Source organism: Anser cygnoides, chromosome 12 (assembly GCF_040182565.1).
Source record: "Anser cygnoides isolate HZ-2024a breed goose chromosome 12, Taihu_goose_T2T_genome, whole genome shotgun sequence".
NCBI lineage: Eukaryota > Metazoa > Chordata > Aves > Anseriformes > Anatidae > Anser > Anser cygnoides.
The window spans coordinates 2,126,315-2,138,555 of NC_089884.1; the positions used below are offsets into that span (position 1 = coordinate 2,126,315).

The 12,241-nt window shown below is 50.1% G+C and overlaps 1 protein-coding gene across 6 annotated transcripts in view; it reads right to left on the bottom strand.

Moving 5' to 3' along the window:
* ZNF469 (zinc finger protein 469) overlaps nucleotides 1–12,241 on the bottom strand; it is a 229,524-nt gene that overhangs the window by 148,874 nt on the left and 68,409 nt on the right. The window contains exon 2 of one of the 6 annotated variants that reach the window (XM_067004292.1): nucleotides 1,731–5,685. The exons of the other annotated variants lie outside the window; for them this stretch is intronic. The gene's annotated coding sequence lies outside the window, so the exon portion shown is untranslated. The remainder of the gene's footprint in view (nucleotides 1–1,730; nucleotides 5,686–12,241) is intronic. 6 annotated transcript variants of the gene reach the window in all.

The following is a 12,241-nucleotide window of genomic DNA, read 5'->3' on the forward strand; positions in this document are numbered from 1 at the left end:
CCTACCAGGATTTTGTTATCTCGGTTGTCTCCCAATTTCCCAGTTTCAGCCAGGGCCTATGAGCAAAAGACCGCGGCAGTCTCCAGTCTGGAGGCAGTGGCAGAGCCCAGGGAGGCCCAGAGACTTGCACCGAGGCAAAGTCTTGCACGCTGACCGCTTGATGGATCCTGGTTCCTGCCCAGTTCTACAACCATGCATGGCTGCAACCACATGGGCTACAAAATCAGCTGAACGGGGCTAAGACGTTTCACCTGATCTGCAATCTTTATCAAGCTTGACCTACTGTGATGTTTTAAAGCCACAACAGGTTTAACAACATATTGGAGGACAAAAATCCAGCTCTTGTCTCCTGCAGGCTATAACGAACCTTCAAGTCCATCATCACAATACTGCTAATCACAAACGTGTTTGCTTCTGTTACAGACAACACGAGGCATGCATCCACGTGAAATCAAACAATATAAGGAACACGAAAAGTGTAAAGATTTGAAAAGAACTCGAGGCTTTTGAGTTGCTTCATTCAGTGCATAAAACCCCTCTGAAAAAGTAGGCATTCTGGAGTAAAGCTGTGTACTGATCAGGTCTTAGGTGGTTTTTTGTTGTTGTTTTATTGTTTTAGCTTGGAGGGGCTGGTTTTGTTCCCCCCCCCCCCCCTTTTTTTTAAAGCACTCAAATCCCTGCTTCAGGTTGGAAGCCATCACTGCAAAGCATCCAAATTTCAAAAGCAGAACCATCCTCAAACTCTGACTGCTCTTTTGCTCACAGGTATTTTGCACAAAGGCATGCAGTGAGAACAATTAAGACCCTAACGCAACTTCAACTTGTATATGCAAATAAATGGACGCACATCCAGAAAACCCCAAATTCCATCCTCAAAACCCCGTCTGAGAATTACTGCTCGGTTTGTGAGAGGCAGCGCGGAGCTGGATCCTTATTTTACGCTGTCGGACACAGGAAGAGGATTAAGGAGAAAAGTGCTGTAATGAATTCTGAGAGGAAAAGCCATGCATAATTTAGTGTCTTGATCTGTTTTAAAGCACTTCCAGGAGACTGCCTTTTTCTTCTTTTCTTCTCTCAGATTGAACAATAGCTATATATCTGTCTGAGTGTGTATATATATAGCTAAAATCAGCATATACTTCAGTATGGCAAATAGGTGTGTATTTCTAAAGAAAAACAACATGAATTGGGGGCTTTTTTTTAAAAAAACAACAAAAAAACCTGCAGCTAGACTTGCAAAGCATGCACACGTTTGCATTTCACAGCAAGGGTGAAGAGCACAAAGATCCTTTGATTCCGCAGCTCCCCCAAACACAAACACCCCCACAACCGCTGGGCAAGGCTCCAGCTGGAAACAGAGAAAACCCATTAAGACCAAACAAACAAACAAAACCCCAAAACACACACACACACAAAAAAAAAAATCCCCGCCAGAAAACTGCCAAAGCCATCCCAACTCCCTCTCACCGCCCGCTCCCTCCAGGAACAAGCTCGCAGATCCCGCGGGCTGATAGGAAGAGGGCCAAGCCCCGTTGAGCTCTCCCCCCCCCCCAAATATCTGGGAGAAGTAGGTGGGACGGGGGGCATGGACAAGGCAGACCCTGGGGTGTGCAGCCCTGAGCACGCAGGGCTCGCTCCGACCTCCCGGTGCTCCCGAGCACGGAGGTTTCCAGCTGCCGAGTGGGTGGCAGGGCTTGGTGGTCCACAGCAAAGCCACGGAAGACCCTCACCTTGAAGGTCAGTGCCCTCTTATTTCTCGCAGCTCTGTTCTTCCTTGCTTTCACCTCCGGGCAACGGGATCCCATGGGATCCTCCTGGTTCTCCGTCCCAGATTCCTCTCCGGGAACGCCGCAGCACCGCAGCTTGGCTTCCAGCTCTAGATCCCGAGGCAGCTCCTAGGCCACGTTTGCTCTTTATTACAGCATCCCCGTCGCCGGATCCCCGCTTATTTGCCAGACGAGGGCTGCGCAGCCAGCTGACGCAAGCGGTGGGCGATCCGGAAGGCTGCTGCAGCCCCTGGGATCGCTCCCATCCTGCCCACTCAGCCCTGCCGCAAAGCGTCCACGGTCACTGGCAGGAGCGGGGACCTCCAGCTACGGCTGCGGGAAGACACATCATCGCTGCATGGTCCTCGGAGAGCCCAGCGGTGCTGACAGCCTCTCCACTCCCCCACTTTTCCCCTAACCGAGCCCGTTGCAGCTCAGCCCATCCTGGGCTTCAGCATCTCTAGAGGAGCTATGGCACAGTCAGCACCCGTGTCATCCCACAAACACTCCCTGGCACGTAAGTGTCTTCCTGTCTTACAAGAGCCTATCCAGAGCCTACACAGAGCCTATCGTGGCGTGGTGCCCCTCTGAGCCCCTAGCACAAAGCCCCTGGCGTGCCCAGTGCTGTCCTTTGACAGCGTGACCAGGCCAGCCACGTGGCTGCATCACCCCAACGCCACGTCCGATACGGGTCAGTGAGACACCACCAGGAGCTTTAATGTAATGCTCCATCCTCTTGTCACAGAAGAGGTGCCTTGGTTGGAGGGTTTGGAAGCCCACGGTGCTCACCACCCCCTGGGTTTATCCTGCCCCTTTCTCTACCCAAAAAGCCCAGCCAAGAGCATTATCCTCGGAGGCAGCAGGCCCAGTACCACCAAGAGAAGGGACACCATTGCTAACCATGGGGAACCACGCAGGGAGAGCAATTCCTCCCAGACCAAGGAAGACAGTAAGAGGGCACGATGGTGAAGGGAACCTCAGGCTCCTTTTGAGGTCAACCCCAGCCCCACCTCCACAACTCACCATTCATTTCCCAATTCCTCTCCACGTGCCCCAACCCCTTCCCCACAGCTGGATGCTCACAGAGGGCTCTCCCACTTCTACCAACAGCTCCGGCCGCCTGTCCCTCCTACCCAGGCTTACAGCTTGCATTTACAAACAGCCTCCTGATCATGCCCATGCTCCACGCCAGCCTCTGAGCTCCACCAAAACCAGAGAGATTCGACCTGATGGGAGCTCACATCTCACCGCAGCCCTGCAAGCACTGCGACGGCTTCGGTAAACACACAAGATGAATGGATGCAGTGATTACTCCCACTAAACCTAAAAAAGGAAAGGTTGAGGAGGTTTTATTTTCCCTCCTCCCTAAATTGCTCCATACATCAGTAACCACAAAGCAAACAACTGCCATCTGCAAGGAGAGCGTTCGCCTTGCAGGAAGGAGAGGGGGTGTGGAAAGTGCTCTCAGGAGAGGGCTCAGCTGCTGAAGAGGATGTTCTGATGAAAGACTTAAATCAGAGCTGGTTAAAAGAAGGCACACTTCTCCTCTCCCTTTTTTATTTTTGCACGCACCGGTGTTTGTTATTGGGGACTTGCAAGAGGGTAACGATGGGAACGAGGTCCGTGCCCCAAAGCCAAGAGCCATCAGCTGCATTTCTGTAGGATGAAAAGCAGCGCAGGAAGGGGGAATGACGTGCCCAGGGCCACACGGCACACCAGTGGCAGGCTGAAAACCGAGCCCGTAGCTCCAGTTTCCACCTCCTGTCTCTAATCAGAAGACAATTTTCCCTTCTGAGGCAATTTCCCATTCCATGCTTCTGTGCACAGGCGTGAAGCTAAGGAGAGCCCATGGACTTAAGAGGAGGAATCCTGTGTTTTCTTCTGATTCATTAACATGCAAGTCATCCAGCATTGCTCAGCTGTTAACATCTGATGGCAGCCCAGAAGACACCAGGAAATACCTCATTTTCACAAGAGTGCAGAAGATTTGGATGCTCAGAGAAAAGCGAAAGTGATCTTAGCTGCATCACCACCTTAATTCTGCCTTTTCCTCTACCAGTTCAAATGAGGAGAATTAATTTCTAATTATTATTAATAAGAGCAGAAAACTGGAAGCCACTCCCAAACACATGTGATCCCCAAGTCAAAAACTTAGTTGCCCCTTTGTGAGTTAAAGTCTGAAAGCTTGACTAAAGGGATTTTTCCTTCTCACTTGAAGGAAGATAGCTGAAATCCTGCAAGGCACTCAGCCCTCGTGAGGCTCCCCTAGCGTTATCGCCAGACTGTGCACTGACAGCTGATGTCCACTAGGGAAAACTTATAAACCTACACTTTATCCTCAGTTTCAAGCTAAGTAAATATGAATAAGATGAACACCTAGTCACTTTTCTATTCTCCCACCTACGTACCATTCATTTTCCACTCAAAGAATTACAGCATTTTCAAAAAATACTGAGTTAGCCTTTAAAAAAAAGACACATACAAAGTAGTACCTGTGACTGGTACCTGTGGAAACATTTTTAACTAATGCCAGTGAAAAAATTCTCATCCAAAGCAAATCTGAAAGCATCCCTAGGAGTGATGCATGAGGACAATTTATGCTACACACTGACCGACCGTCCCTGTATTGTTTGGTTTTTGTTATGCAGGACTTCTAATAGTGCTTACAACGTTGTGTTCAAAAACTTGTGTTTTACTTGCAGTAGCCCACTACAGATATAAAAAGAAAGTTTGCGGAACAAGCTTCGCTTACAACATGATTAAACCAAACCTGAGCACGAAGGAGAGAATAATTTTTCTTCCTAGTTCTTCCCTTTCTACACCGAACAACCTACCCCTAAAACCCATTTGCGAGGAGCCTGTCCACAACAGGAAGGAGCACAGAGATTTCAAGCTATATTTAGGCAGAGGCAGCTGCTTGCTAAAGCCAATAATGCAGCAGAAGTGAAGAGGCAGAGGGTTCAAAAGGCAGAGTGCTCGTGTGCGGCTCATCCAAGTGCCTGTCCCAGCCAGCACCGCCTGCTGAGCATCGCTGCCTCCGAGTCCCCACCAAGGCTTAGGCAGAAAAGGTGCACGCAGTAGCCGGACCCTCATCGCAAGAAGCTCCCAGAACACTATAAACATCTTTTTTTTTTCTCCTGTTGTCCTGAATTGTCAGCTCTGCTCAAGGGCTCCTGAACTCACCCTTCTTCTCCTGCACCATTGCCAGCTAAGATCTACAGAAACGCAAAGACGCTGGCCCTTGCAGGAGGGGAAAAGCAAAAGCTGAAAGCTGCTGCAAACAGATGCATCCCAGCCAGCAGAACCACACACTTCGGTCACCCCTGAGCAGCATGCTTTTGGGATTGGGTTGGTTCCTGACATGCCATTGACCGGGCGCAGTTTTATGAACAAGGCGTAGATCAAAGGTTCATTTGTTCAAGTGCTGAGCCATTCGCAACATCTGCTGGGCTGTTATTCCTCAGAAGTACTTGGGAACCCAGCACAAACATGTTAGCTGGAAGAAAAGAGCAGCAACATGTCTCCCTGCTTGGTTCTTCACAAGATGCATGTTTTTATAGCTCAAAACTACACATTTTTCTTTGGACACAGCTTGTTAGGATGAGCAGACAGTTCAGAAAAATGACCCACGCCCTGAAAATCTTTTATCGCCAGCATTTCGACTGAAGACAGACATTTTTTTGAGGTTAGAAAACCCATTTACTTTTGAGCTTGTAAACTTCTACCCCTCTCTGGGAATCCAGGAAATTAGAAAATACTCTAAGAAAGAGGCTTTCTGAGGAGCTTTATCCAGTCTAGAAACGCAAAGAGGCTCCCCGCACCACACGGATTTGGGACACAGGCGTTCCCCAGGCTCAGGATGCTCATAACATCGACGCCAGCTCCAGCCCAAGCCATCCCCAGCCTCTTGCTGCAGCATCTGAAAGAATAAAATAAAAAACCAGCCCCTGGCACTCTGTTCCCGGTCTGTTTTCATGTGCACGCACACACACATCCACAGCACACGAAGCCAAGCTACAGTCTGAAAGCACTTCAGGGATGGGGTGCTCCCACGTGCAGTGCAGTATAAATGTCAACATAACACAGCACTCGTGCAGGCTTCTAAATTTAACCTTTATGAGGACATGCAAACAGCAGCAAAGCTCCAGAGATCTGCCTCACGAGCACCAGCTCTTACCCTATGAGCTGCTGTCCTTACACCTACGTTGGTGTCCATGAGGCTTGGTGGATCTGCTCAGTAGCGTTTTCTGAAGGACGGGTCTAGCAGACTCGGAATTCGAGCCGCTAGCGCTTGCACACATGGTTGTAACCACAGAAGGTTCAGCTGCAGAATGCTTTACAAGAAGTCATGAGAAAAGACAGAGCCCTGCCTGTGCAAAGAATTAATCGGAGACGCAGGAAAGCGCAGCACAATTTACCACGAGTACCTTTTTTACCTTCAAACAACGGTTCATGTGTCCTACGGGCAAAAACCACTGTGACCACAAGTCTGCTAAGTTTGAATTATTGTGTGAAAAGGTCCTCTTACAAGCCATGGAGGTCTATCACGGGGTTATAGTAGCAGACATTTTATAGCCTTGCTGTTGTTCAGGCAGTTGACTTCATAGCAGAAAAGAGATTTCAGGATAGCGTGCAAGAGAAAGTTATTCTTGTATACCTTTTAGCCTATAAATATCGTCGACCCAAGCTGTGAGGTCCTTCTGCTGGCAAATTGTCAAGATGCTATATGCAAAGAAACTGGATCCCCCTATCCACAATCAAATCCAGTCTGGTTGGGGAACTTGCTAAGTAAGACAAAACACGAGCCTGCTTCCAAATGTACTCAGCTCAACTTCAGACCTGAATTACTAGCTCATCGGTGACGGGAGAAGAAAGGACTTTAAAATAAAATGTAGGTGATTGCAGCAAGGTCATGGACAGGAGGAAAAGAAAACTGAAGAAATGAAGGACTAAAGACAGGAGGAGGAGGAAGTTTTCCTCAACCACGTAACAGAATCAAATAGCAAGTAATTGGGAGGGTTTGGGGACACCCTTAGTACAAGCAAACCAAAAGCTTTTAAACAGAAGATTCCCATTGAACAGCTTTTTTTTCTTTTTAAACATCAGTATTGATAAAAACACGGAAATTTCAAAGCAGCTACAAATTATGCACTTTTCTTTGCATAATGCTAGCTTACCGTCCGGTCAACATTTAGTATTTAAATTTCTGACAATATCAAAATTTAAAATTGCCTCTCCTTTTAGTAACATTTTTGATAGACACTGTTCCATGTAAGTTTCCTCAAGTACAGTTACTCACCCCATACAGGGCTTTTTTTATGAGATGCAGAAACTTTTCAAGAAAAACCATTTTAGTTTTTTTTTCCAGCTATTTACAGTCATCATCCATTTATGAGCCAACATCTCAGAGGGGCTGGCTCACAGGAACCAAGGCTTCACCTAGAATCTTCTTTACAAGGTTTATTTTTATGCTTCGTGGATGCATTCAACTTTATTAGAAGCGATAAATATCTGGTTAGAAACAGGACAGAGAAAAAAGGATGCAATCAGGAAAGGATGCAGCCCAACTGAGAGGAAAGAAAGATGAAGAGTAAGTGACAGTGACCTAATGCTTTTATCACTTTCCAATCTGCATTCAAATCTTGTCCATGCTGAAAAAGAGGGGTAAGGACTTTGTGCAAACAAGATAAATAAATTAATAAAAAAAAGGAAAAGATTACTTCTGTTAAGTCAGATTAAATTTCCGCAAGGGAAGGCAGGGCAATGATGTCACTGCACCTCCTGCTTTCCATCAATGAGACACACTGCGTGCGTATCGCTAATTACAGGAGAACCCAGGGCAGCTGTATATCACAGAACTATATATCATAGGAAGGTTAGAGAAAAGAAATAAGCTAATTTCCTATTCAAATGCAAAGCGTTATTACAGTCTTTTTGCATTCAAGTATCACTTCGTTAGTCCTCACAACCCCCACGAAGCGGTGATGAATTACCAAATCAATATTTTCCTGAGAAGAAACCTAAGCCAAAAAAGAGCTCTAAGCCAAAGTCTAAATCCCAATTAATCCTTAAGACTTCCTGACAGGCCAACCCATGGAATTTGTTCTTCCAGAGCTGGATCCATGCTCAGACGTGCTCCGGATCTGACAATTAACTTCCTTAAGGAAACGTGTTTCTTCCTTCCCTCCACCCTTTGCTGATTACGGCTGGTCTCAATGCTTTGAGAGGCTGCAATAGGATGCTGAAGTCTTTGAAGACACCTATTGTGCAGCACTTGTTGCCAGCATTTTTTTTTTCCATGTAGCCTTTGCTGCATCAGTACCAGAAGCATCTTCAGATTTACTTGAGGAACCAAGTGATGGGCTATTAAATTCGTTAGTGATTTGCCCTAATGCAGAGCACGAGCGCCGGGCTCGAGGCTGCGCTCCTAGCGAGGTGACTCACCATCGAAAGAACTTGGTTTCCTTCCAGGCTCTGGGAACTGGTAATGGTATACAGAGCTAACGGCCTCTCCAAACCCAACCCACATCAATACAGCCCAAGGAGGCTGCCCTTCGGGGGGTTACGAGAAACGAGCCGGAGAGCCATCGCACACCCCCGGGAAAGGGCCACCAGCACTGGCACCTTCCTTAGCCGCTCCTGGCTGCTGGGATGAGGGACCTCACGAGCTGTAAGACCACCCCGAAGGACAGGAGGCATTTTGGCAGATGCGATATTTGCACCACGGCCGTTCTGGAGCCACCTGGACTAAGGAGGAAAAGGACACTTGAGTGTTTGCCACCAGGAGCCTTTTCCTTGGGGTGCTCCAAACAAGGACCACACAGCCAAAGCCAGCCACACCGACCCAGATGCTGCCGAGAGCATCTGGGAGCCCAGCTAGCAGGAGCAAACCAGCTGAAAACAGCTGGATTAGGAAATTAAGAGGGGGGAAAAAAAAAAGATCAAGCTGCCACACTGGAGCACTCCGTCAGGCTCGGGAAGCTTACAGAACACAACCAAAAATGCAAAAGGTTTTGTTTGCCGCGATTCAGAGACAAAACACGCCTAACCTTATCTGAAAGGATCGCTGCAAACCCAAAGCAGAGCCCGTGCCTTCCCAAGCAAACACAGAGGAGACCAAGAAAACAGAACCAGAGACAGTTCATCTCAGCATTAGCTTCTCACAATTAAATCCGCGTGTGTTTGTCCAGAGCAGCTCACTGAAATTTAAGCAAATAGCAGCAAACCTCAAAGAACAGGAGAAATCTCACTGCATCCCCAAAGTATGCAGCAGCGGAGATGTTGCAAGGATGCCAACTGGCAGGAAATGAGGAGGGAACACAGTATTCCTAAGAAACCTCCTCATTTTTCCCATTGATGATCTGAGCCAATCTAAAGGAGCAAGGGGAGGGTGGGGGATAGGGGGGAGCTCAAACCTTTCCCCTAAATCAGGGTAAGAGGGAAAGAAAACACCGTAATTTCAAAATGAGCAGACCACACAGTAAAAGAGAAATAAAAATAGTAACAGAGAAAGCGAGCTTATATTCCCTCAGTCTTTATTCCCTCAGTCTTTCCTTATTTAACTGTTTGTTCAAACCCGACGAGACGAGGAGCACCAAGCTCCACTTCACATCGGTTTTCTGCCCGTGGCCTTTCCACGCCGGGGGAGCGAGGACAGCCAGGCTGCGATGAAAGCCCACCTCCTGCCCAAAGCCCCGAGCTTCGGGAAGGAGGAAACGCAGACGGGTGGTCTGCTGCTTCGTGCAGAGGAGGAACCACTAAGGTGTGCCAGAAGCTGGTGACATTTTAGGCAAACTAACTACGCTGTCCTGCAGAGGAAGCAAGAGCAGGTGTGATTTGTTTTCTCCAAGGCAGCCCCGAGCCCTGGGACAGCTTTTTGGGTAAGCCACAGTCCCACTGGTGACAAAGCCCAGGCTGGCCTGCAGCCGAGCCTGCCGTCCTCTCATCAAGTCATCTGCCCTCGCAGGACTGCGTGGAAAAACATTTATTTAGCTCTTGTTGGCCACGGAGAGAAGCGTGAGTAAGGAGGGATTCGCTGGAGCTGCTGCACCAGAGGTACGGACCAAATTCCTAGGAGACATCAAAGTCTCCCAGGTGGCCTGGAGAAGGCAACCGGAGAAATGCCTCTTAACCTTTGAGAGGACTCCCCTGGAGGATGCAGTAAGGTGCTGGTTCACCAGAGAGAAAGGACAGGCAAATTTCTTCCAAAAAGTCCCACCGAGAACAAGCTGCCCCAGCAAACCCACAGCAGCTCTTAAGGACAGCTTTCCTGGGCACAATAGGCAGAGGCAGCTAAAGCCAAAGCAACGAGGCAGCTTGCCCCTCAGCAGCCCAAAGGCTGGTTTGGATCGCCAACAGCTCCGAGGCTTGGTGCTTTTGTCGGCTTTCCCCATCAGCCACTGGAGGGCCCCCCCCCAAGCTCGTGGCGGATCTGGCACTGGAGAAGGGCTCTGCCACAGCCAGGCAGAGCTGGGGGAGCTCAGAGACCTCCAGGAAAGCACCAGCCTCCCCCACAGGGCGCCACGGAGAGCTCAGTCCAGAGAACTCCTCCTGCAAATCCCATTTCACAAGCAGATGTTGCTCAAAACCCCCTGGGGCAGCCAAGTGAATCCAAGCACTTACGCTGGGGCAGCCACTGGTCCACGCTGCCTGCTCGGGGAAGGAGCTGGAAAATAGCCTCAGGGCCAGGCCAAAGCATTTTGCTGACACGAGAAGAGCTCCAGCAGCTTTCTCGGGGGAGTCTGGGCTCACCCAGCATACCAGAGCCTCGCTCTGCTGCCACGGTGGATGGTGGGGTCACCTCCCGCCACCTCCCCAGCTGAGTCCCTTCAGCAGATCCACAAACGCCCCTCACCAGCTGCACTGCTGACTCGGCTAGAGCAGCTGAATCCTCGCCAGAGGTGCTGCGAGCTAATTCGCACCCCCTGCTTAGCTTGGGGAAGAGCAGCCCACCAGGGACACCGACATCTCAAGCACCAGCTGCCACTTGTGCACCAAGCTTCTGCCCGTGCGCCATTTCGGTGCCCGCCCTGGTACCACAGGCAACTTCTCCTCAATTCCTGGCATGTTTCTTCCATGCCAAAAAAAAAATAAACAACCAAATTTTTTTCAGAACCGTCAAATATCCTTAAAAACAAATCCCCGCTGGGAGCTAACCAGGAGGCGCTCAGGTTGCAGCGACCCCTGCAACTCTGAGCCCTGCCGCGAGCGCGGCTGTCAGAGGCAGTCCCGGCACGGCCTGTCTGTTTGGTGCTCCTAGCGCCAGCTCTGCAGTGGGGGAATGAAAACAACAAAATGGTTTGTATACAGAAGCGTTCCAGAGTCAGACGAACACGCACTGGCCCGCTTTCCTGAATCCCAGCCCTCGCTCTGGTCACCCTTCGCGTGCATTTACCCCCTCGGCCGCGGGACCGCGAGCCAGGCCCCAGGCTGGCGCGTGCCTCGGCAGCAGCTATCGCAGGACGGGGCTGTTACCGCTGCTGATGTCAGGCACAGCAGGATTCTCATCTCCCAGAGGGAGCTGCCTCAGTAGTTAGCAAAATCCTTTTTTTATTTTTTTTATTTTTTTTTTTTTATTTTTTTTTATTTCCATTCCATTATTTTATTGGAAATAAGCTGAAGCCAAAGCTCTGGCCACAGCGCTAGCTCAAGCGCTCGGGCTGAGTGTTGGTGAGTGCCATGGGGAGCTCTTGGGGGTTCTGCAGGGCCCCCAGCCCTATAGGGGCACACCTCCAAGCTCCCCCGGGTGCTGTACCCCTGCCGCAAGAGGGTGAAACAGCCACACGGAGGCCCACCATGAAAGAAGCTATGCTGTTCTAGCAAGGGATGCAGTCTGCACATACCTTCAGCAGCTGAATTAGGCCGGCTCCACCGACAAGCATCACAGCAGCTGCGGCAATGGCTTTCTACAGGACGGACAAGCCGTTGGATTCATCCCAGTCCCCGTGTAAAAGCTCATTTCTAGCTGCTCTGCAAGCCATGGCTTTCCAGAACCCCCCCAATCACCCCCCAAAATACTTGTTCTGACGGGGGGGGTCCCAAAGGAGCCCCACACCTGGCTGCTCTGAACAGGGGGTACTGGCTGCTCTGACACTGACTGGCTGGGGGGGTCCCAAAGGAGCCCCACACCTGGCTGCTCTGACACAGGGGGTCCCAAAGGAGCCCCACACCTGGCTGCTCTCTCTTTGCTCGGCTGTCTCAAGCTGAGGACTGCCCAGAAATCCCCTACAGCTCCCTCCAGCCCTACCAGGGGGAGCTGGCACACGCCAAACCGCCGCGTCTTCCTGGTGCGCCACCGGGCAGAGCCAGCACAACGCTGCCCTTGTCCAGGCTGGCATCAGTCCCACTCACACCGGGAAAACCCAGCCACGGGCACTGCTCCGCCACCAAGGAGCTCGATCCCTTCTCTGGGGTCTGCTCGCCCTTTGGCAGAGCCCCCCAGGCTGGTGGTTTTGGCCGCCTGCAGCATCCTTTGC